This window comes from Euphorbia lathyris, chromosome 3 (assembly GCF_963576675.1).
Source record: "Euphorbia lathyris chromosome 3, ddEupLath1.1, whole genome shotgun sequence".
Lineage (NCBI taxonomy): Eukaryota > Viridiplantae > Streptophyta > Magnoliopsida > Malpighiales > Euphorbiaceae > Euphorbia > Euphorbia lathyris.
Window position 1 is genome coordinate 98,743,097 of NC_088912.1, and position 25,574 is coordinate 98,768,670.

Here is a 25,574-nt window from a genome sequence, read left to right on the forward strand (position 1 = left end):
CCGATCCTTTCTCGTATGACCACACATCCATCTCAACATACGCATCTCCGCCACTGACATCTTATGGATGTGACAGTGTTTCACTGCCCAACACTCTGTACCATATAACGATGATGGTCTGATTGTCGTGCACTAGAATTTTCCATTCAATCTATTAGGCATGTAGGGGTCACAAAGGAAACCCGTAGCACTCTTCCACTTCGACCAACCAGATTTAATCCTATGAGCAACATCTCCATCTACTTCTCCATCCATTTGGATAATATATCCTAAATACCGGAAGCAATCTGATGTCTGAACAACTCTCCCATCTTGGGTGATTGTCCCTGCCTCCCTACTTATATGGCCGCTAAACTTACACTCCAAATATTCTGTCTTACTTCGGCTCAACTTAAAGCCTCTAGATTCTAGAGTTTGTCTCCATAGTTCCAACTTCCTCTCCACTCCTTCTTTCGTCTCATCAACCAACACAATATCATCTGCAAACAACATGCACCACGGTATACCATCTTGAAGTGAACTTGTTAGTTCATCCATAACAATGGCAAAAAGAAATGGGCTTAGTGCGGAACCTTGATGCACTCCAATAATATGAAAAAATTTACTGATATCAATTTTAAACGTCATGTTCCCACTAAAACAATACTTATTCAGCATGTTAACCCCTTTATAGGTAGTATCGATACAATGATGAATACTACTATCTTTAACAAAATCGAACTAATTAATAGAGATAATTTTTGAAGCAACCATTGCTAACTTGTCAACAAGGATATTAGAAACGGTTTTGAAGGAGAAATTACCCATTATAATAGTTCTATAATGTTCCACTTATGATGCCCCGGGTTCTTGGACAACAAAGCCATCAAATTAGAGTTTAATATGGGCATAACAGGGTTAAATGTACTGTTGATCACTGAATTTATATGGTTGTTTTAAAATGGTCACTCAACTTTAATTTGTCTCAATAAAATCATTCAATTTTTGAGTTTTGTATCAATTAGGTTATTATGGAGATTGCAATGATTAAAAACCATGACGAGTCAATTCAAATCTTTAACCGAAGAGACACATGCATATGCACCACCTGACTATCACGTGTTGGTTATTTTGTGGAAAAAAAACAAAATTTAGTTTTTTTCATAAAAATAACCGGCACGTGGCTGCCACATATCATTTCGGTCAAAGATATGAGTTGCCTCATGTTAACGTGTCACCTATGTCATTATTTTGATGCCTTTTAACCATTGAAATCGACGGAGTGACCAAAACTCAAAATTGAGTGATTTTATTGAAACAAATTGAAGTTGAGTGACAATTTTGAGGCAACTATTTAAATTCAATGACCAATGGTGCATTTAACCTAGGCAAAATGTGGTCATTTCTTAGGGATGTAAGTGGGGCGGGGATTTGATGTCCCTATCGGTGACCTATCCCGGCGGGGATGCGGAATTACCGATAAGGATAATTTTATCCCCCATGATAAGGATGGAGTGGGGATGGAGAATGGTATCCCCGCCCGGTGGGGATCCCCAACTCAGCTCCGTTAATCCCTGATGGGGAATCCCCGACGGATCTCCACTTTTTCCTCATTATAATTAAAATATACTTTAAATATTATAATTTATAACAGTCACGGGATGGGGATGGAAGATAAATCTGTCCCTATCTAACTCGTGAGGACGGGAATGGAAAATCCCCGACTAGTCGGAGATGAGGATGGGTGATACAGATTGAAAGCGATAAATGAAGGTTTTAATCGTAAACCAACAAAGAGGTTCTTCTCTAGCTAAACTAGAAGGAGTGAATCCCAATAAGCAAGGTATAAACCTTAGGTTCTCAAAGAGAATGATTTTGATTGATTAAAAGTTGCTTCATCCTTACAAAATGAGGGTTTAAATACATCCTCCTAATGATAATAAAAGACAAGGACTACCCCTACTAGGGTTTGAATAAGGCTATCCGTAAAAGGGTAAAATAGGTGATACGCCCCGACAATCAGTACAATGGTACAGGTACGGATTGTCAGGGTTGTTGGTGGATTACTTCGGGAGGAAGTAAACCTAGAGATCCGCCCATGGGTAGATGTTGATACGCCTCCTTGTGTTCTCCTAGATCTGCCCCGCTCGTATGTCCTGGGGATCCGCCCTCCTAGGTACAACCTCCGTGGGTCTGATGTCTGAGGATCCGCCAGAGCGCTCGTGATCAGTGATCCCAGTTAGGATGTCCGCATCATTCTCTCCTTCTTTAAAAGGTCTCAGCACTGACTCGTCCTTATTGAACTCCAAAGGACCATCCGGCTTCCACGGGCTAAGGTCACGGATGTTGAACGCTGGTGAGATTTTACCCAGCCAATTCGGCAATGCTATATGATAGGCATTGGCATTGACCTTCTTGGTGACTTTATATGGCCCGTATTTCCTAGGCCGAAGCTTGCTGCTTGGGGCATTGGCGAGTCTCTCTTTGCCTAAATATACCATAACCTCATCCCCAACTTCAAACTGTAGGTCCCTACGGTGCTCATCCGCCTTAGCCTTTAATTTCTGATTTCTCTCCTCAAGAGTCTCTCTCACCTCTTGGTGCATCTGTACATAATCCTTGGCCAGCTGGTTGGCAGTCACGTTTCCTTTAGGAAGATGGGCTATATCAAGGACGTGATTCGGGGTCTTCGTGTATACCACCTCAAATGGGGATCTCCCGGTTCCCGAATGTACAGAGCCGTTGTAGGCAAACTCAGCTTGGGCTAAAACCACATCCCACATCATGGGCTTATCCTTACATTTGCTGCGCAGCAAGTTTCCTAAAGTTCTATTTACCACCTCTGTCTGTCCGTCTGTTTGAGGGTGGGCGGTGGTACTAAACTTCAGAGACGTATCAAACAGAGCCCACAACGTCCGCCAAAAGTGACTGAGGAACTTCGTATCACGATCCGAGACAATGCTCTTAGGTATGCCATGTAGCCTGACAATCTCTTTGAAAAATAGCTTAGCAGTCGCTGAGGCATCATTAGTCTTGCGACATGGTATGAAGTGGGCCATTTTTTAAAACCGATCAACCACGACAAAGATGGAATCCATGCCTCTCTGAGTTCTGGGTAACCCTAGGACAAAGTCCATAGACAGATCCTCCCATATGGTTTCTGGCACAGGCAAAGGTAGCTGCAAGCCAGCATTTGTAGTGCGTCCCTTGGCGGTTTGGCAAGTATATCATCGTTCTACTAAGTGGGCAACATCTCTCCTCATCTTAGGCCAGAAATAACGGGAACTCACTGCTTCATATGTCTTGTCTCGCCCAAAATGCCCTCCAAGGGATCCACATGTAGATCACGAATAACCTTCTCGCGGATGGAAGTGCAGGGTAAGCAAAGTTGGTTTCCCCTCATGAGATACTCATCCATCAGGTGATACGCCCCATCTCCATGCTGGTGCTGACACTTTTCCCAGATACTGCCAAAATCAGGATCCGCCAAGTATTCTCCTCGGATGTGTTCAAAACAATCGGTTCCTAGGTTTACTGTCTTTATTAGTGACACCCTTCGACTCAAGGCATCCGCCACCTTGTTCTGTTTTCCAGCCTTATGGATAAGCTTATAGGGGAACTTATCTATGAATGCGGACCACCGGGCATACATGGAGCTTCGAAGTTGCTTCTGACTTCCTAGGTACTTGAGAGCTTGATGGTCAGTGTAGAGGATGAATTCTTTCCCCACCAAGTAATGTTCCCATACTTTCAACGCCCTTACTACAGCATAAAATTCCTGATCATACGTGGCCCACTTTCGCCTTGCCTCACAGAGTTTCTCACTGAAATACGCAATCGGCCTCTTTTCTTGCATTAGGACACCACCAATTCCAACTCCACTGGCGTCACACTCAACCTCGAACAGTTTATCAAAATTGGGATACGCCAGCACTGGCGCTGTACTCAGCTTTTCCTTGATCAGGGTGAAGCTCTCCTCTTGAGCATCCGCCCATGCGAATCCCTTTCCCTTCTTCAAGCACTCCGTCAACGGGGCCACTATGGAACTGAAGTTCTTGATTAATCGTCGATAAAATGTTGCTAGCCCATGAAAGCTCTGTTGAGACACCTTTCCACATAATTTTGATTTGACAAAATTGTTTAAGTATAATTAAAAACATATTCTAAACACACTAAGTTTAAATGCTTTGATTTATTCTACTAATGTGTTTGTTCAATGTTGAGTTAAATTGTTTATAAGACACAAAGTTTAAAAGGCCCAAAGCCCAATACGGAAGTCAAAGCCCAAGTCAAACAGTTTAAGGCAACTCGGCCCGCGTATGTCAAAACGTTGTCGTTATGAACAAAACGCAACTCAGCGGAAGAAGGATCTAGAAGACCTTCGTGGAACAACTTCAGGACGAAGCTGCTCAGTTGATTCGACAAAGAGTACAAGACAACAGCTGGCTAAGAACAACTTCCAGACAAAGTGTTTCCACTTTGGGTAAAGTTCAGAAGACACAAAATGCTGTCTAGTTGACATTACCATAAATGGAGAGACATTCTGCCGAGCTGACCAAAAGCTGACCAGGACAAAAGATACTCAAATCTGATTAGCCGAGAGCTCTGAGCAAGACAGGATGACAACGACAGGAAGCCGTTTCCCTCCAACGGTTATTTCGAAATTCGAAATGACCGACACCTCAGACGTCTCTATAAATAGAGCCCTTCAGTTGCTTCATTCAACATAGAACTTGATCAAGCCATTACGCTGACCAAATTTCTACGCAAAGTTCTGCAAGAAAAAGCAAAGCAATCTTACACTAAATTTCATATCTTTTGTGTAAAAGTCTAGAGTGATTATTCAATCATCTAAGGTGTCTTAGCAATCATTGTTTAGGACAAACACTTATCATTTCTAGAGATTAGAAAGGAGAGGCTGAGTACTCGGTTATAGTACTCAGCGAGAGATTAGGATTGAGTAGAGGTATAAAGGAAGGTACTCTTGTTATACTCAGTTGCTAAGATTGTAAAAGGTTTGATGCTCTACCGTTAAAGAGCTCAGTAGAGAATTCGAAATCTCGGAACGTGTTCCGGGGACAGGACATAGGCTTGGAGGCCGAACCTGGATAAATCTGCTGAGTAACATATTTCTAACCTTTAACTCCTTTATATATTTATTGCTTGCTTAAACAAAAAACTGACCAAGTAAAGAGGTCAAGCTGAGTTGTGCGCATTGAATATCTGAGCTCAAGAATAGACTCTAAGTGCTATCTCCTGACTCAAGTAAAGAAACTGACCTAGTCACTAGTTGACTAAGCCAGTATCTTGCTATTCACTCAGCGCCGCTGTCCAAACCTTTTTCTCATGAAAAAGAAGTCTGCCCTAGCTTAAAATTTTTAAATAGTTCCTAACCCCCTCTTGGAACTATACTTGTAACGTTATAAGGGACCAACAAGCGGTATCAGAGCTACAAAGCTCACTGTAAAAGGTTTAACCACCTTGAGCTGATCCACACTATGGGCGAAAACAGCACTCGGTTTCTCCCAGGAAACCAAACAACTCAGATCTTACCTGAGGGGCTGTCCATTACTCGGCCTCCCCTATTCTTCGGGTCTAACTATACCTTCTGGAAGAATAGGATGAAAAATTTCATTCAGGCTACAAATATGAGTGCCTGGCTATCCATAGTCCAAGGTCCATTTGTACCTGTCGAAGTTGTGGCTGGCCAAACAGTTGTTAAAGCTGAGGCCAAATGGACAGAGGATGATCTCAAGAAGCTACAAAATCATGCTTCGACTATAAACATGCTTCACTGTGCGCTCGATGCTGCGGAATATAATAAAATCTCAGGTTGTGAGTCGGCGTAAGAGATCTGGAAGAAGCTGGAGGTCACCTACGAAGGAACCAACAAAGTAAAGGAGTCCAAGGTGAACCAGCAGATGAGACTGTACGAGCTGTTCGAAATGAACAATGATGAGGGAATATCTGACATGAATGCAAGATTTACCAACATCATCAATGAGCTCAAGAGACTTGGGAAGATCTTCACTGAGGAAGAACAAGTCAAGAAGATACTCAGGAGCCTTCCCAAAGACTGGCAAGCAAAGAAGACCGCTGTTGAGGAAGCTCAGGACTTGACCACCTACAAATATGATGAGCTCATCGGCTCGCTGCTGACCCATGAGATCTCAATGAAGAATTTCGAGGTGAAGGAAAAGTCTGAAGACAAGAAGCAAAAATCTCTTGTCATGAAAGCTGACTCCACTGATGGGAGCTCAACAGATGATGAGGAGATGGCTATGTTCACAAGGAAGATGAAAAGACTGTTCAGAAAGAATGACAAATATTCTAAGAAGCCTTACAGAAAGTTTGATAAGTATAAAGCTGAGTCCAGCGACAGCAAATACAAGAAGGACAACTCAAAGCCCATTACATGCTTTGAATGTCATCAAACTGGCCATATCAAGTCAAGCTGCCCCACGTTGAGGAAAGAAAAGAAGAACGGAAAAAAGGCAATGGTGGCAACATGGAGCGACAGTGATGAGTCTTCATCAACAGAAGCTGAGGCCACCGAGTCAGCGAAGATATGCTTCATGGCTGACGAACTTGCTGAGCCGTGCGTCTCTGAGCATACTGACCCCTCCATTGCATCTGATGATGAGGAGCAATCAAATGAGGTAATATCACTTTCCCAGCTCAGAAACGAAATGGGTAATGCCCTGAGTGACCTCTATACACTTGTCAAAAAGTGTAATAAGAAAATTAGAGCACTCAGCAGGCGCTGTGACAAGGTTGAAGAGGTCAAGCTAAGTGACCTCAGATTTCTTCTTCAGGACAACTCAACTTTGCATGATAATATGGAGATCATACATAAGTCTGCCTCTGAAGTCCAATCAGATTCAAAGAAACTGAGAAAGGACGTCACAAATATCCAGAACCAACTAAAGGTTCAAAACAAAAGAAATATTCCTCTGAATGCTCAGTACCGAAGTACTGGTCAGCAGAGATGGAATCCCCAGCGGAATGTCCAGTGTGACTTCTGTGGGAAGAAAGGACACACCACAAAGGTGTGCTGGCACGCTCAGCACTGGGGTGCTGACCAGTCAGTAAGAAATCCTAAACGGAAGGTCAGCTGTGACTTCTGTGGAAAGAATGGGCATACCATCCAACTATGCCGCCATAAAATAAAATATGATACGTTACCTGTTGAACCTAACAAGCAAGGACCCAAAAAGAATTGGGTACCTAAAAGTAACTAGTTACAATGCAGGTAAGCCTGAGGTGTGCTGAGAAGTCAAAGATGTGGTATATTGACAGTGCATGCTCGAGGCACATGACTGGTGATGAAACTCAGTTCATCACGTTTGAGCGTAAACGAAGAGGAAGCGTAAGTTTTGGAGACAACAAAAAGGGTAAGATAGTAGGGTCAGGAACCATCGAAGGTAATCCTACTATTGAGTCAGTCTCCCTAGTCAGCGGACTCAAATATAACTTACTCAGCGTAGCTCAGCTATGTGACAATGGAAGAAAAGTTATATTTGATGCTACTGGATGTAAAATATACGAGGGAAAAACAAATGAGTTAATTTTAACTGCCCCTCGGATTGATAATGTCTTTATGCTAGACTTAGAGAAAAAGTTTTCAAAAACTGTATGCTTAGTTTCAAAGGAAGAAAATTCCTGGCTATGGCACAGGAGACTTGGTCATGTAAGCATGGACCTCCTGGCCAAATTAGCAAGAAAGCAATTGGTTGAGGGACTGCCTGAACTTAGATTTGAAAAAGATCAATTATGCCACGCTTGCCAAGCTGGAAAACAAACCAAACAATCTTTTCATAGCAAAAACATTGTCTCAACTAAGCGTCCGTTAGAATTACTACACTTGGATCTCTTCAGTCCAGTCCAGCCGCTGAGTCTGGGTGGAAGAAGATTTTCCTTGGTCATTGTAGATGACTTCTCTTGGTACACTTGGGTCATCTTGCTGAGTAGCAAGGATGAGACCTTTGAGACATTTTCAAATTTGGTTAGAAAACTTAAAAATGATAAAGACCTAAAACTGGCTCACATCCGAAGTGATAATGGTGGAGAATTCAAAAACCAACAGTTTGTTGAATTCTGTGAAGCCAGCGGCATTGACCATAACTTTTCTGCTCCTAGAACGCCTCAACAAAATGGGGTTGTTGAAAGGAAGAACAGAACACTGGTTGAAATTGCCAGGACAATGCTGAGTGAGCATAGTCTTCCAAAGTACTTTTGGGGAGAAGCTGTTAACACAGCGTGCTACATTCTTAATAGGGCTCCTGTTAGACCTATACTAAAGAAAACCCCCTATGAGCTTTGGAAAGGACGAAAGCCCAACATTGGATACTTTCGTGCCTTTGGCTGTAAATGTTTTATTTTAAACACTAAAGATAGCCTGGCTAAGTTTGACTCAAAAGCTGATGAAGCTATCTTTTTAGGCTACTCAACAAACAGCAAAGCATACAGAGTTTTCAATAAACGAACTCAAGTTTTAGAAGAGTCAGTACATGTTGAGTTCGACGAAACTAACCCTGTAGGAAGATACCAGTCGCTGACCGAGGATGATCCACACTCAGCATCTGCTGATCAAGATACAGTCGCTGAGTCATTCCCTCAAGGGCTGACCAAAGGTAAAAGTGAACCAAATATTGTTTTCACTGACCAGTCTTCACCTGCAGAGATTATTGAAACACAGACAGCACAAGACATCAATCTACCCAAAGAGATAAGGATTCCAAGAGGGCACTCAGAGAGTGCAATCCTTGATGCCGCTGAGAATACCCTGATGATAAGAAACCAACTCAGGAGGTACCTCAGCAATGTAGCCTTTGTCTCAGTTCAGGAACCTAAGAACTTCGCTGATGCTGAGGAAGATGAATTTTGGATGAGCGCAATGCAAGAGGAACTTGACCAATTTAGAAGAAACGATGTATGGGAGCTAGTGCCACATCCAAGGAGTCAGCAGACCATTGGAACAAGATGGGTCTTCCGCAACAAGCTGGATAAGCAAGGAAACGTAGTCAGGAACAAAGCAAGGCTTGTAGCTCAGGGCTACAGTCAGCAAGAAGGTATTGACTATGGTGAGACCTTTGCCCCAGTGGCAAGGCTAGAGGCTATTAGGATTTTATGTGCATATGCATCTTACATGAACTTTAAACTGTTTCAAATGGATGTTAAGAGTGCATTCCTTAATGGAGTTATAAACGAGGAAGTTTATGTTAATCAACCTCCAAGGTTTGAGGATCCTAAATTCCCAAACCACGTTTATAAACTCAAAAAGGCTCTGTACGGCCTCAAGCAAGCACCACGTGCTTGGTATGAGAGGCTGACCAGTTTCCTGCTGACTAGAAACTATGTCAGGGGCAAAGCTGATACAACCTTATTCATTAAGAGAAAGGGTAAAGATACCCTGCTGGCTCAAATATATGTTGATGATATTATTTTCGGTGCTACTAATGAGTCAATGTGCAAGGAATTTAGCAAGCAAATGCAGACTGAGTTTGAAATGTCGATGATGGGAGAACTCAACTTCTTCCTTGGACTTCAAATCAAACAAGGGAAAAATGGCATCTTCATCAGTCAAGCTAAATATGCCAAGGAGATATTGAAGAAATATGATCTTGAAAATTGCAAGCCAATATCCACTCCTATAGGCACTGATATTGTCCTCTGCGCTGACGAGAATGGTAAGTCGGTAGACAGCAAATTGTATCGAGGTATGATAGGCTCTCTACTTTACTTAACAGCAAGTAGACCGGACATTCAGTTCTCAGTATGCTACTGTGCTAGATATCAATCTAACCCTAAGGAATCTCATTACCTAGCTGTAAAAAGAATCCTTAGATATTTGCAAAGCTCAGTGAATGCAGGTTTATGGTATCTGATAGGGGTCAAACACCCCTATCTTTGGGTACGGTTTTAGGACGGTTTTTAGGGTTATTTGGCTAATAAGCGAGCAATTCTCGCATTTAAATGCTTTTGTGTGAGTAAGTTAGGAATTGAGACATTATATTTACTTTTCGTCGTTTAGGCTTGTTTTGTAATCAATTTAGGCAAATACGGCCGAAATAGCATGCGTATTAGAATTCCGTTATCTTTTGAAGCTAATTGGTCCGTCAAAAGTCGCACCAAACGAAGCGTTTGCTCAAAATAAGCGATTGACGGATCAATTTGGCTTTTGGACTAATGTTTTTCGGAGTTTTTATGCGTGTGCAGGTGTGAAGTCGGACAAAAAAGGTCGCGGAACTCATCGAGCTTAGATCGAGCGCGCTTCGGGCGAAAACGCTCGGCGAGCAGGACCCTACGGGCCATTTCTGCTCGCCCAGCAGGCTATGCCTGCTCGCCGAGCAGGCCACCAGGCGCCTGCTCGGCGAGCAGGGGGCTGCTCGGCGCGAGCAGCCCTGCTCGCCGAGCAGCCCTGCGGGAATTGGTCAAAAAGACCAATTCCGCCCCCACGAAGCCACGCTCGGCCCCACGTCTTCCTACACCAACTAGGACACGAAAATAGGTCAAAACGAGGCCCGAGACGCATCTATAAATAGGGTTTTTCAATTGTAATTCAATATCTTTCACTTTTGTAATTAGTTTAGCTTCCACCTTGAGAAATCCTCTCCACCTCCTCCATATCCTTCAAACCTCCATTGAAGATACCTTCGAAGCTCCGTTCACCGAGGATTGCTCAAGCTCCATCCTTAAATCCTAGAAAGACGCCTGCATTGGTAGACAGGTTCCTTGAAAGGGATTTTTCTTCTTTTACATTCTGTCTAGCCTCTGATACATGCTATGAATTCTAGGTTTATTGTAACTTCGTGACAATGTTTCCATCTTTGATATATATATTATAGTTCTTGTTCATTCAATTGTTTTGATGTTTCAATCTTTGTCTTACGCTTTGTCTGATTGGTTTAACTCATTCGATAATCCCAAAATTAGGTTGGCACATATTGCGAGCTGAATCTGACCTAGTCAGTGCCTATAGGATTGACAACCCTATAGAAGATTAAGCCCAAATTACTGAGCCTTAGAGCTAGTTTCGGCCTTACAAGGGAATCACGAACTAGGGACTTTAGGAGGATAGGTCGGGTTAATCGCCTTGGACACAAGTGACTTAGTTTCAATTCAATTGTTTAAACATCCTATTTTCATTATCATCGTATCCCTTCATGCTCATTCGGTTAATTGCATTGGTAAAAGATCAATTAGGGGTAAAGTAACTTAGTTAGGCGTAGAATAACTTAGCTAGAATTAGATAACCTAGTTAGAATTAGATAACTTAGCTAGGATTAGTATAATTCAACCTAGGAGTAGATTAATATAAACAAACCAACTCAAAACCCCCTAAGCCTAGATAACATCCGAGATCGAGTAGCTCGGTACTTGCAGAAATAAATCCTGTGGACGATAACCTGGACTTAAACCAGAAATTTATTACTTGATAACGACGGGGTACACTTATCCCTTAGTGAGTCCTCATCTCTAACCTTAGGTGGGGACGCATTAAGTTTTTGGCGCCGTTGCCGGGGATTTATTTCTTTTGCAATATCGAACCAAAGGTCGACTTGTTAGTTTAGGCATTCTTTGTGAATACTTTCCTTGTTAATATCATTCATATTTATATAGATATATACACTTGTTGATATACTATTACTTAAATTGGATCGTTCTTCCAGCAATTATGGACAACAGAGCATCAAACCCGTCCATGAACGATCTTAACACAAAAATGGACTTCCTGGTGGCTTCATACAACCAAAATAACCAACCAAGGATACCATTCTGCGAGAGATGCGGCCAGAATCACCCCGGTAGGGTATGCCACATCAACTATTACGTACCTAGAGGTGAGAATGTAAGTTATTTGGGTAATCATCAAAGGTATAATTCTGAACCCTCAACTTACAACTACTACGATCAGGAGCACACACGATATCCACCGGCGCCCTACATGGCACCTATGGATACCTTTCCATGTCCTCATTCTAACTCTACTTTTTATGGCAGGCAGACAGGGTACTCAGAAGGAATAATGACTCTCCTAAAAGAGATATCCGTCCGACTAGCAGCCAACGAGGAGGCATGCAGGACCCTGAGTGACCAGCTCGCCACAATCAGACAGGAAGAAAGGGAATGCCACGAGGCGTTCCTCTTGCAAGAAGAAGCGGCTCAAACCATCGCCCTAAGGAGCGGCAAGGAAGTGGACACACTCATGGCATCTCCATCGCAAATGCCTCTGTCATCTCAGGTAAGTAGGGAACCGGAAGTGGTAAGCAACCCCGGTCCCGCATCTGAAACTTCAGCCTCTGAAAAAGCTGTAGAAAAAGTGGTTAGGCCTTATACACCAAAACTGCCATTCCCTCAGAAGCAGAAAAAGGCCAACCTAGATAAGAAATTTGCCCGGTTCTCGAAAATCCTTAGTAGATTAGAAATAAACATTCCATTAATGGAAGCACTAGAGGAGATGCCGAACTATGCAAAATTTCTTAAAGACATGTTGTCGAAAAAGAAAAAGTTTGGGGAAAATGAGATAGTGGCTTTAACAGAACAATGCTCGGCCATAATCACCCATAAATTACCCCCCAAGCTTAAAGATCAAGGGAGCTTTACCATCCCGTGTAGGATAGGCAACATGCACATAGATAGGGCATTATGTGATTTAGGAGCGAGTATTAATCTTATGCCTCTATCAATTTTCAGGAAATTAGGGCTCGGAGAACCTAAACCAACAAACATGACACTGCAGCTAGCGGATCGGTCAATTGCACGGCCTAGAGGCATAGTTGAAGATGTGCTTGTAAAGGTGGACAAACTGATCTTCCTGGTCGATTTTGTGGTCCTCGACATGGAAGAAGATGACTCCGTCCCCATTCTCCTCGGGAGACCGTTTCTTGCAACCGGTAGGACACTAATAGACGTCCATGGAGGTAAATTGGTCCTAAGGGTGCAGGACGAAGAGGTAACATTTAACGTTTATGAATCCATGAAATTTCCTCAAGAACGCTCCAAAAGTTGTAACTTTGTGGATGCACTTATAGATGAATGTGTTGAGGAAGTTGATCTCGATATAAGAAATGCCTCTTTAGAACTCGGTCTAGGTGGTGAGGAATGTGAAAACTCAAGTGAGCCATTTGAAGATCTCCCACCTGAAAAATGTTATTGGGTTAAGGGTAGAAAAGAGGACCTTGATCGTGAGATCAAACCTAAACCTAAGACCTTGTTGAGGAACCTCCAAAATTGGAGCTTAAACCCTTACCCAACAACCTAAAATATGTTTTTCTTCAACCTCCCACAGATTTACCCGTTATTATTTCTTCTTTGTTGACAGTTGAACATGAAGAAAAATTGGTGGAGGTGCTGATGGAACATAAAGGAGCCTTTGGATGGTCAATCCACGACATCAAAGGTATCGACCCCAAAATCTGCACACATAGAATTTTTCTTGAGGAGGAGATCAAGCCATATGCCCAACCTCAACGACGGCTCAACCCTAACATGAAAGAGGTGGTAAAAGTCGAGGTTATAAAACTCCTCGACGCAGGTATCATCTTTCCAATCTCTGATAGCCAATGGGTAAGCCCGGTTCAATGTGTGCCCAAAAAAGGGGGAACAACGGTAATGGAAAATGAAAAAGGAGAATTAATCCCAACTAGAAAGGTTACGGGTTGGCGTGTATGCATAGATTATAGGAAATTAAACGAGGCCACCCGTAAAGACCACTTCCCCTTACCGTTTATTGATCAAATGTTGGAACGGTTGGCAGGGCACGAATTTTTCTGTACTTTAGATGGGCTATCCGGCTATATGCAAATTCCTGTGGACCCTTTGGATCAAGAGAAAACCACATTCACTTGCCCCTATGGGACTTTTGCATATAGGCGGATGCCTTTCGGATTATGTAATGCCCCTGCCACATTCCAACGTTGCATGATGGCTATGTTTTCTGACATGGTCAAGGAGTTCCTAGAAATTTTCATGGATGATTTTAATGTTGTAGGACCTACTTTCGACCAATGTCTTGAAAACTTGGACCGAGTCTTAGAACGTTGTGAAGACAAGAACTTGGCACTTAATTGGGAAAAATGCCAGTTCATGGTCCAAAATTGTATAGTATTAGGACACAAGGTGTCGGGGAAGGGGATCGAGGTCGATCCGGCAAAAATTGAGGTGATTGAAAAACTGCCACCTCCTACCAATGTGAAATTGGTTAGGAGCTTTTTAGGACACGCGGGGTTTTATAGACGATTTATAAAAGACTTTTCAAAAATCACTAAACCCCTCACTCAATTATTGCTAAAAGATGCTGATTTTAATTTCAATGAAGAATGTATGCTTGCATTTAAATTACTGAAAAAGAAATTAATTGAAGCACCCATTATGGTAAGCCCGGATTGGTCCCTTCCCTTTGAGTTAATGTGCGATGCCAGTGATCTGGCTGTAGGAGCCTGTCTTGGGCAGAGGGTGGATAAACTTTTTCGCCCAATTTTCTATGCTAGAAAAACCTTAAATGATGCACAACAGAATTATTCAATAACTGAAAAGGAATTGCTAGCCGTAGTATTTGCCTTTGACAAATTCAGATCTTATTTGGTGTTATCTAAGGTAATTGTTTTTACTGACCATGCAGCCCTGAGATATCTGATGAGCAAACAGGATGCAAAACCTAGGCTGATCCGTTGGATCTTACTACTCCAAGAATTTGACATCGAGATCAGAGACAAGAAGGGGGTAGAAAACGTGATAGCGGACCATCTATCCAGGTTAGAGTCAGATCGTCAACCCTTAGAGCATGAGGCAATCAAGGAAGTATTCCCGGATGAAACGCTGTATTCGGTAAAAACTCTCCCCTGGTTTGCAGACATCGCGAACTACAAAGTCGGTAACATTCTTCCTCTTGATTTAGATGCAAACAAAAGACGTAAGTTTTTGTTTGAAAGCAAACAATATTTTTGGGAAGAACCCTATTTATTTCGATTCTGCACTGATGGCATGATTAGGAGATGTATACCTGAGGAAGAGGTAGAGTCAGTGATTAACATGTGCCACTCTAGGGAACCAGGCGGCCACTTCGGGCCAGATAGGACAGTGGCTAAAATTCTCCAAAGTGGACTTTGGTGGCCACAAATGCATAGTGATGTCAATAATTATATTAAATATTGTGATGCATGTCAGAGAGTAGGGAATATTTCTAGGAGGAATGAGATGCTTCAACAAGGCATACTCGTCTGTGAGCTATTTGATGTTTGGGGCATAGACTTTATGGGACCTTTCCCTATGTCACACACTAACCAATACATTCTTGTTGCGGTTGATTATGTCTCTAAATGGGTAGAAGCCGAAGCCCTACCCACAAACGATGCTCGAGTAGTGATAAAATTCCTGAAAAAGAATATCTTTACCAGATTTGGTACACCCCGGACTATCATTAGCGATGGGGGATCCCATTTCTGCAATAAGCAGTTTGACACATTGCTCCAAAAGTATGGCATAGCCCATAGGGTCGCAACACCTTACCACCCTCAGACAAGTGGTCAGGTAGAAGTGTCAAACAGAGAGCTAAAACGCATTCTTAAGAAAACGGTAGGGAATGCTAGAAAAGATTGGAGTCTTAAACTGGACGATGCTCTCTGGGCATACCGGACAGCATTCAAGACTCCCATAGGAATGTCCCCCTACCGTTTGGTTTTTGGGAAATCTTGTCACTTGCCTGTTGAATTAGAGCACAAAGCTTATTGGGCTCTAAAATTTCTAAACTTTGACCCTAAACTTTCAGGTGATCTACGGTTAACACAACTGCACGAACTGGATGAGCTCCGATATAACTCTTACGAGAATGCCAAATTGTACAAAGAACGAACCAAGCGGGTGCACGATAAAAAAGTACAGCGGAAAACCTTCCAAAAAGGCGACCAAGTGCTACTTTATAACTCCCGACTGAGATTCTTCCCGGGCAAGCTCAAGAGTAGATGGTATGGACCATTTTCAGTTCTTGACGCACATCCCTCCGGTATGGTTGAGATCATGTTGAATGATGGAACCACCCAGAAAGTTAATGGACACCGACTTAAACTTTATCTCGGTAAAGACACTTCGGGTGTCCAAATCCTCCGGCTTCAGAATGATCAGTAAGTTATCTTCTCCACCCTAACTTTTTACACCCGTACTTCATGATTTATGATGCAATGTTGGAACTTATTGCATATTTTTAGTGTGAGGAGGAGGGGTAGACAAACTTACAAAAATTGTATAAATTTTTAAATTTTTGTTGCGTCGTGTCTAGTTTAGGTTTGCGTTTTGGTGTTTTATTTTTTGCTTTATTTATGTTTTTGCATGTTTAGGACCTAAAACCGTGAACCTCCTTCGAATATAAACTTCGTTATTTGTCTTTGAGGGCTGAAAACCGAATCTAAAATTGCATGACAACTAGTTTAGGCGTAAGACACAACTCTTGTATTTGTAAAAGCATGAGCTACAGTTTGCATTTAGACCCTACTTTTGAAGAAATGCTAAAATCATTACTTAGGTAGATAACTTAAGAATTGAAGGCATGTGATATTAAACTTGAGTTTGGGGAAAACTAGTAAACACAAAATTGAAACCCAAAGAATTGTGAGCTAAATTTGAGCCTAAGAGCGAACATCAAAAAGCTCTTTTTCTTGACATTTTTTGTGTGAATGCTTTGACTTGTGGAAGATTACAGATTTTGCACCTAATACTGTGTTGAACCTACATGCAATGATTTGAGATGATAAACGATGAATCAGCCTCATTAGAATTAACCCTTTTCTTTACCTTGTTTTTCTTTTTCATCCACTCTAGGAAGCCCCTTTGAGCCGACATTTTTGTAGTTTGTAGATTTTTCTTTCGTTCTAACCCGTTTTTGCGAACCACAACTTGGTTCGCCACTTAACCCTTGTTTTTGCAAAGCTCGAACTGAGCCTTTGTTTTCTTCTAGCGCTTTATCTTTGTTTATGGCATTACAGTAGCAAGCCAAAAGGCTAAGAAGTGAATGAGCATTACTATCCCAGAAAGAAAAAAAAAGGGGGGGGGGGGGGGGGAAAGAAAAACAGAAAAAGAAAAGAAAAGAGACGAACAAAAGGGAAGAACTCCATTCCCCAGTTCCTTAAAAAAAAAAAAAAACGTCTCAAGAGATCATCCCAAAAACAAAAATAATAAGGGATGAATAAAAAGCTCAGTCACTTCATGATTGCTAAAGCCATTTTAACTCCGTTTTTGTAGCGCTAGAACATTTAACCCTTGTTGTACCTTTAACCCTCTAACCACATTACAACCCCAATTAGAGGCTGTTTTTGATATCATCGGAGTCATATAGCATAGTAGAGGAACTCGGATGAACGTGCAAAATCAACGTAATCCTAAGCAAGAACATAAGCCGAGAGTAAACACCTTAGCCACCAAAAATTGTGTGAATGAGTGAACTACCTATGGTGAGGTGTTTTACTTAGCGATCCCCTCAAGCTCGTTTAATTGAACATGTGTCCATTTGCTTAAAACTATAACCCATGATAATTGAAATGCGGCTTTTGGATATCGTGTCTCTACTTTGTACTTCCGAATGCATGTAATTACAGATGCTCGAAATTATGTCAAGCACCTAGTCAAACTAGGAAGTTTTCTAGCTTGCTTGTGATGGCGGGTTTAGTTTTTTTAGTTTACTTGGGGACAAGTAAAGTTTTAAGTGCGAGGAGGTTTGATAGGGGTCAAAAACCCCTATCTTTGGGTACGGTTTTAGGACGGTTTTTAGGGTTATTTGGCTAATAAGCGAGCAATTCTCGCATTTAAATGCTTTTGTGTGAGTAAGTTAGGAATTGAGAACATTCTATTTACTTTTCGTCGTTTAGGCTTGTTTTGTAATCAATTTAGGCAGATACGGCCGAAATAGCATGCGTATTAGAATTCCGTTATCTTTTGAAGCTAATTGGTCCGTCAAAAGTCGCACCAAACGAAGTGTTTGCTCAAAATAAGCGATTGACGGATCAATTTGGCTTTTGGACTAATGTTTTCCGGAGTTTTTATGCGTGTGCAGGTGTGAAGTCGGACGAAAAAGGTCGCGGAACTCATCGAGCTTGGATCGAGCGCGCTTCAGGCGAAAACGCTCGGCGAGCAGGGCCCTACGGGCCATTTCTGCTCGCCGAGCAGGCCCCTGGTGGCCTGCTCACCGAGCAGGCCAGCAGAGGCCTGCTCGGCGAGCAGGAGCCTGCTCGTCGAGCAGGGCGCCAGGCGCCTGCTCGGCGAGCAGGAGCCTGCTCGGCGAGCAGGCCACCAGGCGCCTGCTCGGCGAGCAGGGGGCTGCTCGGCGCGAGCAGCCCTGCTCGTCGAGCAGCCTTTCCTGCTCGGCGAGCAGCCCTGCGGGAATTGGTCAAAAAGACCAATTCCGCCCCCATGAAGCCACGCTCGGCCCCACGTCTTCCTACACCAACTAGGACACGAAAATAGGTCAAAACGAGGCCCGAGACGCATCTATAAATAGGGTTTTTCAATTGTAATTCAATATCTTTCACTTTTGTAATTAGTTTAGCTTGCACCTTGAGAAATCCTCTCCACCTCCTCCATATCCTTCAAACCTCCATTGAAGATACCTTCGAAGCTCCGTTCACCAAGGATTGCTCAAGCTCCATCCTTAAATCCTAGAAAGACGCCTGCATTGGTAGACAGGTTCCTTGAAAGGGATTTTTCTTCTTTTACATTCTGTCTAGCCTCTGATACATGCTATGAATTCTAGGTTTATTGTAACTTCGTGACAATGTTTCCATCTTTGATATATATATTATAGTTCTTGTTCATTCAATTGTTTTGATGTTTCAATCTTTGTCTTACGCTTTGTCTGATTGGTTTAACTCATTCGATAATACCAAAATTAGGTTGGCACATATTGCGAGCTGAATCTGACCTAGTCAGTGCCTATAGGATTGACAACCCTATAGAAGATTAAGCCCAAATTACTGAGCCTTAGAGCTAGTTTCGGCCTTACAAGGGAATCACGAACTAGGGACTTTAGGAGGATAGGTCGGGTTAATCGCCTTGGACACAAGTGACTTAGTTTCAATTCAATTGTTTAAACATCCTATTTTCATTATCATCGTATCCCTTCATGCTCATTCGGTTAATTGCATTGGTAAAAGATCAATTAGGGGTAAAGTAACTTAGTTAGGCGTAGAATAACTTAGCTAGAATTAGATAACCTAGTTAGAATTAGATAACTTAGCTAGGATTAGTATAATTCAACCTAGGATTAGATTAATATAAACAAACCAACTCAAAACCCCCTAAGCCTAGATAACATCCGAGATCGAGTAGCTCGGTACTTGCAGAAATAAATCCTGTGGATGATAACCTGGACTTAAACCAGAAATTTATTACTTGATAACGACGGGGTACACTTATCCCTTAGTGAGTCCTCATCTCTAACCTTAGGTGGGGACGCATCAGTATCCCAACACTCATGGATTTACACTCGTTGGGTACACTGACGCTGACTATGGTCGAGACAAGCTAGAACGGAAAAGCACCTCTGGAGGATGTCATTTCTTAGGAAGCTGTCTTGTATCCTGGTTCAGCAAGAAGCAGGCGTCAGTAGCCTTGTCTACCACTGAAGCTGAGTACATTGCTGTTGGTCACTGTGTTGCTCAAGTCCTATGGATTAAGCAACAACTTGAAAACTATGGTGTTCAAACAAAGACAATTGAGGTCAAATGCGACAACAAAAGTGCAATTGATCTATCAAAGAACCCAATTCAACACAGCAGAATGAAGCATGTTAGCATAAGGCATCACTTCATTAGAGACCATGAACTTAAGGGTGAGATAAAGCTGACCTACGTCCCAACGGATGAGCAGCTTGCGGATATCTTCACAAAGCCACTGGCTCGTGAACAGTTCAGCATACTGAGAGAAGCCATTAGTATGTTTAATCCTATTCAGTAAATTCATGTTCTAAAATGTAAATTTATGCTGTGTGAATTACTACGCTGAATGAGTTATGCAAATGCATGCTGAGTGATTGTTATGCTGAGTACTTAACGCAAAATACATATCAATACTGAGTAAATATGCACACCGAGTAGTAATCTCAAACTGAGAAATCATCCTTTCATATGGTACTGACCACTCAGAATATAAAAACGCTTAGTATTCTAAACGCTGAGTGTTAGATCCGTTGCATTAAATGCAAAAGCACGCGAATAGCCACCTAGGATGACGTATGCGCCGAATGTGTCATAAAAGCCGGGATCTTTGTCGGTTGACAATCCCAAGGCAAAACTGACACATGGATTCGATAAGATCCACACTTCATCGCTATAAATAATGGGTAAATCCCCATTTTTATTTTCTTTACACTTACCGAATTCTCTGGCAAAGCATTCTCTCTCTCTAAGAATCTCAAAGCTTCCCAATCCTTTTCTGAAACAATGACTAGAGTTTCCGTCAACATCTCCGGTGCCGATCACCCTAAGACCAGCTCCGATGAACCCTCCAGGCAAACTACTGTGCCTGAAACCACCAAGGTCACTACGCCGAGCAAAAGCAAAGCTGGCCAAGCTACCTCAACTAAGGGTAAGCCGACCAAGGCCAGAACCTATACTAAGGTATTTGAAGACATTAGCGAATGGAACGTAGACTTCTCACGATGGGTTTCTGAGACCTTCGTGACATCCAAGCAACCCTTCTGCGAATGGATATCACAAAATGGATGGACCGAGCTATTCTCCATTAGGGATCACACCTATCCTGACCTAGTAAGGGAGTTCTACCACAATCTCCGAGTTGCTGATGATAACCAGGACTATCTGGTAACTGTGGTAAAGGAAAAGACCATTTTCATAAACCCTACTTATCTCGCTAACTTGCTGAAGTTAAAGAATGAGGGAACAAAACTGAGGCGATCTGGAGATCATGAAGGTACTGGGTACGATACCACCTTCTGTAAGCCCGCTGGCCACTCTGGAGAAGTCTCAAGTACCTCAATGGGTCAGCACCAAAAGATGGCTCACTATCTGCTGGCCTACTTCATTTATCCCAAGATCAACTGCACCACCTCAGCAACGAATTTTGAGCAATGCTTCATATGGCATATGCTGACATACAAGCCGATCAACATACCAGTATTCTTGATTGATGGGTTCATAAGGAGCACTGGAACTCTCAGGCTGGGATCACTCATCACCAGAATCCTCTTAGATCATCAAATTGATCTATCTGAGGAAACTAAGGCTAGAGGATCTGAGATAACCGCGGCTTCGCTGAGGGCTTTGAAGTTCAATCAGCCACTAAAGAAAGGAAAAGCTGCTGCTGAACAACAAGCTGAGGAAACAGCTCTAAAGCAAAGCCAAAGGACAAAGGCTCCAGCTGCCCGCAAGAGGAAAGCTGTTGTGACCCCTTCAAAGAAGGCTGAGCCTCAGGCCAAAAAGCTGAAGTCAGCTATTGAACTAGTTCAGGAGAGACCTAAGTTAGCTGAGAAAAGGAGCAGGCAAGATGAGCCTGAAATTGAGGAAAGAACAAATGCTGATGAGCAACCTCAAAAGAAGAAGAAGTCTTCTACACTGACTCCTATTGATGCTATTCCTACTGACGTAGTTGTTCCTGGTGATTCTCACTACACACAGTGTCTAGGAACTATAGCTGAGCATCAAGAAGATGATGTGCATCTGGACGATCAGTTCATTGCACAAGTTGAGGAAGAGTTAGATGGTGATAGTGAAGAAGATGAAGAACAAGAAGTAGAAGGCGGTCAGGATGACGCTGAGGACTCTGAGGAGACAGATAGTGAGGTTGATGCTGAGCATGCCAACACTGAGTTAGCTGCTGGAGATGAACAAGAACAAGCTGACCAGCTTAATGCTGATCAAGAGGAAACTTCTCCCTCTCACTCAGGAGAATCTATACAAGCTGACACTCCTCCTCCAAGAAGAAGATTAATCAAGGCAAGTTAGAAGTCTGTCATTGACCCTCCTGTTCAGAAACCAACTGTCCCTGACTTTGTTATCCAGAAGCTGACCCAAGACCCTTCTAAACTCAAGCTGAAATTTTTCAGAAAACAACCATCTTCTACTCCATCAGCTTCCCTTGAAAAGCAAGCCTCTGTTTCTTCACCAAAGGAACACGCCGACTTGAATGCTTCTGCTAACTCTACAAGCCAAGTGGAGCCAATTCCCGTCAATGCTGTTACAACAAGCATTGTGCTGACTCAGGACATTCCTGCTCCAGTCAGCACAGACAGCATTCGGATCACTTCTTCTCCAATCAACACTTCTGCTGATCAACCAGCTTTACCTGAGACTCAAGTGCAGATTGGAAACACACTTCCAGTCACTGACCATGTGATTCCACTGACTCCTCTTCCAACCGGTCAAACTGAGGAAACCAGGCAAGTTCATGAAGGCTCTCTCAGCTACTTACATGCCACCGAGTCTGGAAAAAGAATCATCGACTCGGTGCAAACTTTAATCAAAGACCTTCATCAAACCACTCCACCTGCTGCTGGGTCTTCTACTATTGAGACAACTCAGCTCTCCCACGTAACTCAGCTTCTCAATGAAGTTAAGCGATTCAAGGATTTGCTGAGTGTCATAGTCTCCTTTCAAGCACAGCAACCTAAGCAGGATTCCATCACAAAGTTGGCTGAGCTCCAGCTGACAATTGTTCAACATCTCAATTCTCTTCAAGGTCAAGTTCAGACCCTGTCAGCTGCGAACACGCGATATGCCACTTCTGATGAAGTTAAAATGCTCTTTGCTCAGCTTCACACCGAGAAAATCAAGACCAACGAGCAAATGGTCTCCTATTCTCAATGCTCAGTGGAGCAAATTGGTGAGGTTGTTCGACTGTTGAACTTGAACAAACAAGAGATGGACACTGACACCATGAAGCAAAATGAAATACTGTTGTAGACACCGGGGTCGGAGGACCAATGAAGAAAAATTATAAAAAGGGATCCAAATCAGTCGATTGAAATAAATGATGAGTCAATAAAAATAATAATGAAAAAAAACGTTGTTCGAAGGAACCGTGGAGACCGGTTTGATCGAATTTGGAAATCGAATCGAGATGACGGGCGAATCGGTTCCGATTGGATAAGTGGATTGAGCCATTCCCTCATTGCATTTGATTCAAATAGTGATTTGTGTCTTAGGATTCCATTACCCGGTATTAAGGGTTTTCATAATATGTATGGAGCAAGCCGAGATCACCTCTACTATGTGACTATAGATTTTCTCATTACTATTATTTGGAGACTTGACGGGTTTGAAGGAGACAGAACTTGGAGTGTTCATCACAGATTAGATTTGAATTGGATAGATCAATATGGTTTTAAACCTATATCATTACAACATGGTATCAACTGTAGTGTATTAGCTATAGATCCCATAGATTGCGATGTTTTGTATCTTTCAGATCATGTCTACTATCGCATTTACTCATTCGATGTCAGAAGAAAAGAGATGAGGGAGATTTGTTCCTTTCCGCTACAATTGGCTATTTCTATTCGGAGTCTTATGTTCGTGCAACCGATCTGGCCGATATCAGTTCCTGTAGGCTGTCCAACTCCATCTCCTCACCATATACAAGGCACAGATGGTGAATAGAGAAATCTAATATTAGAAGAATGATGGAATATGATTCATTTCGTCACAAAATGTAACGAAATATTTATATATTATTTATGCTATGGAATACAAAGATAGAGATGAATTTAGCATTTAGCCCTTGTTGAAGTTCTCTCTTATAATTTTGAACAACTCAATTTTATCAATTTTCAAGATTTTTTTTTTAAATTTCGTCAATATTTATGTACAAAAAAATGTAAAATTAAATTAGATTTTGTATTATAAAAACAAAATTAAGCTAAATATAAGAGTAAAAATGAACTATTTTGTTCAATAAAAGTAAAATTGTTGTTTCTCATTATCACGTTGCCAATTTAGTTTTTCTAACTATTCCATTGCCATTCTAGTTAAGTAATTCAATATCAATTTTATGGATTACATATGAAATTATGGATATAAATTTATTTTTTCCATAATATTATTTTATGTATACTAAAATATTCACATAAAATAAACAATTTAAACAAAATTCACCGGTACAGGTACAGGTACAGCCACCATGAAACTGTATTAGAACACGTGGCTTCTAATATCAGAGAAGCTACAGATAACCTCTCCCATATTTAAACTGAAATACACGAGTTCGGCCTCAGTGTTGCGAGACATCGAGATTTTTGGGAGATTATGACCCGGATGTCTTTAACATCGTCCGCGATTTCTCTAGAAATGGTAGGGATGCAAACTGGGCGGGGCAGGGTGTTTCCCATTGATGCGGACATCCTAATTGGGATTACTGATCACGCGCGCTCTGGCGGATCCTCAGACATCAGACCCACGGAGGTTGTACTTAGGAGGGCGGATCCCCAGGACATACGAGCGGGGCGAATCTAGGAGAACACAATGAGGCGTATCAACATCTACCCATGGGCGGATCTCTAGGTTTACTTCCTCCCGAAGTATTCCACCAACAACCCTGACAATCCGTACCTGTACCATTGTACTGATTGTCGGGGCGTATCACCTATTTTACCCTTTTACGGATAGCCTTATTCAAACCCTAGTAGGGGTAGTCCTTGTCTTTCATTATCATTGGGAGGATGTATTTAAACCCTCATTTTGTAAGGATGAAGCAACTTTTAATCAATCAAAATCATTCTCTTTGAGAACCTCAGGTTTATACCTTGCTTATTGGGATTCACTCCTTCTAGTTTAGCTAGAGAAGAACCTCTTTGTTGGTTTACGATTAAAACCTTCATTTATCGCTTTCAATCTGTATCAGTTGGTATCAGAGCCGATCGTTTCCTGACCCGAAACTTCTTTTGGCAATGGTTCAACCCCGACAACCACAAGATTCCATGGAAACCAGTGACCGGAGGTATGAGGAGCTGAGGGAGCACCTCGCGGAGCAGATCCAAGCCAGCCATGAGCGGTAGAGGCAAACCGACCAACGGTTCCTGGAGCTAGCCAGCTCCCTAGAAAACTTCAAACTGGAGGTTCTGGCTCTAATCCGACCAACCGCGGGAGGATCAACCCAGAGAAAGGAAGGAGTCCATGAACAACAGCTTCCACAAATGGGTCCTAGGGATCCTGAGGTAAGAAGACCCGACTTTGTCCTTGTGCATAACGCTGATAGTGATAGTGACGACTTTGAGGGTATTGGGAATGATGATACCGTTAGAACTATGAGGGATGTTGGGCCTGTTGACAACCAACGTGTGGAGGTTGCTAGAGTATACCCAGGTCTAGGAAACTTTGATAGAGATGATGCCTTTAAGCTAAAAATAGACTTACCGTCTTTTGGAGGCGAACTGGATATAGAGGGATTCTTAGACTAGTTATCGGAAGTGGAACGTTTCTTTGAGTATGCTGGGATTCCTGATGAGAGGAAAGTGAGGCTGGTGGCGTATCGCTTGAAGGGTGGCGCATCAGTTTGGTGGGATCAGATGAGGGAAGAGAGAAGAAGAGGGGGCAGAGATCCGATTAGATCTTAGCTACGGATGAAGGCGATGTTGAGGGAGCGGTTCTTACCGCCGG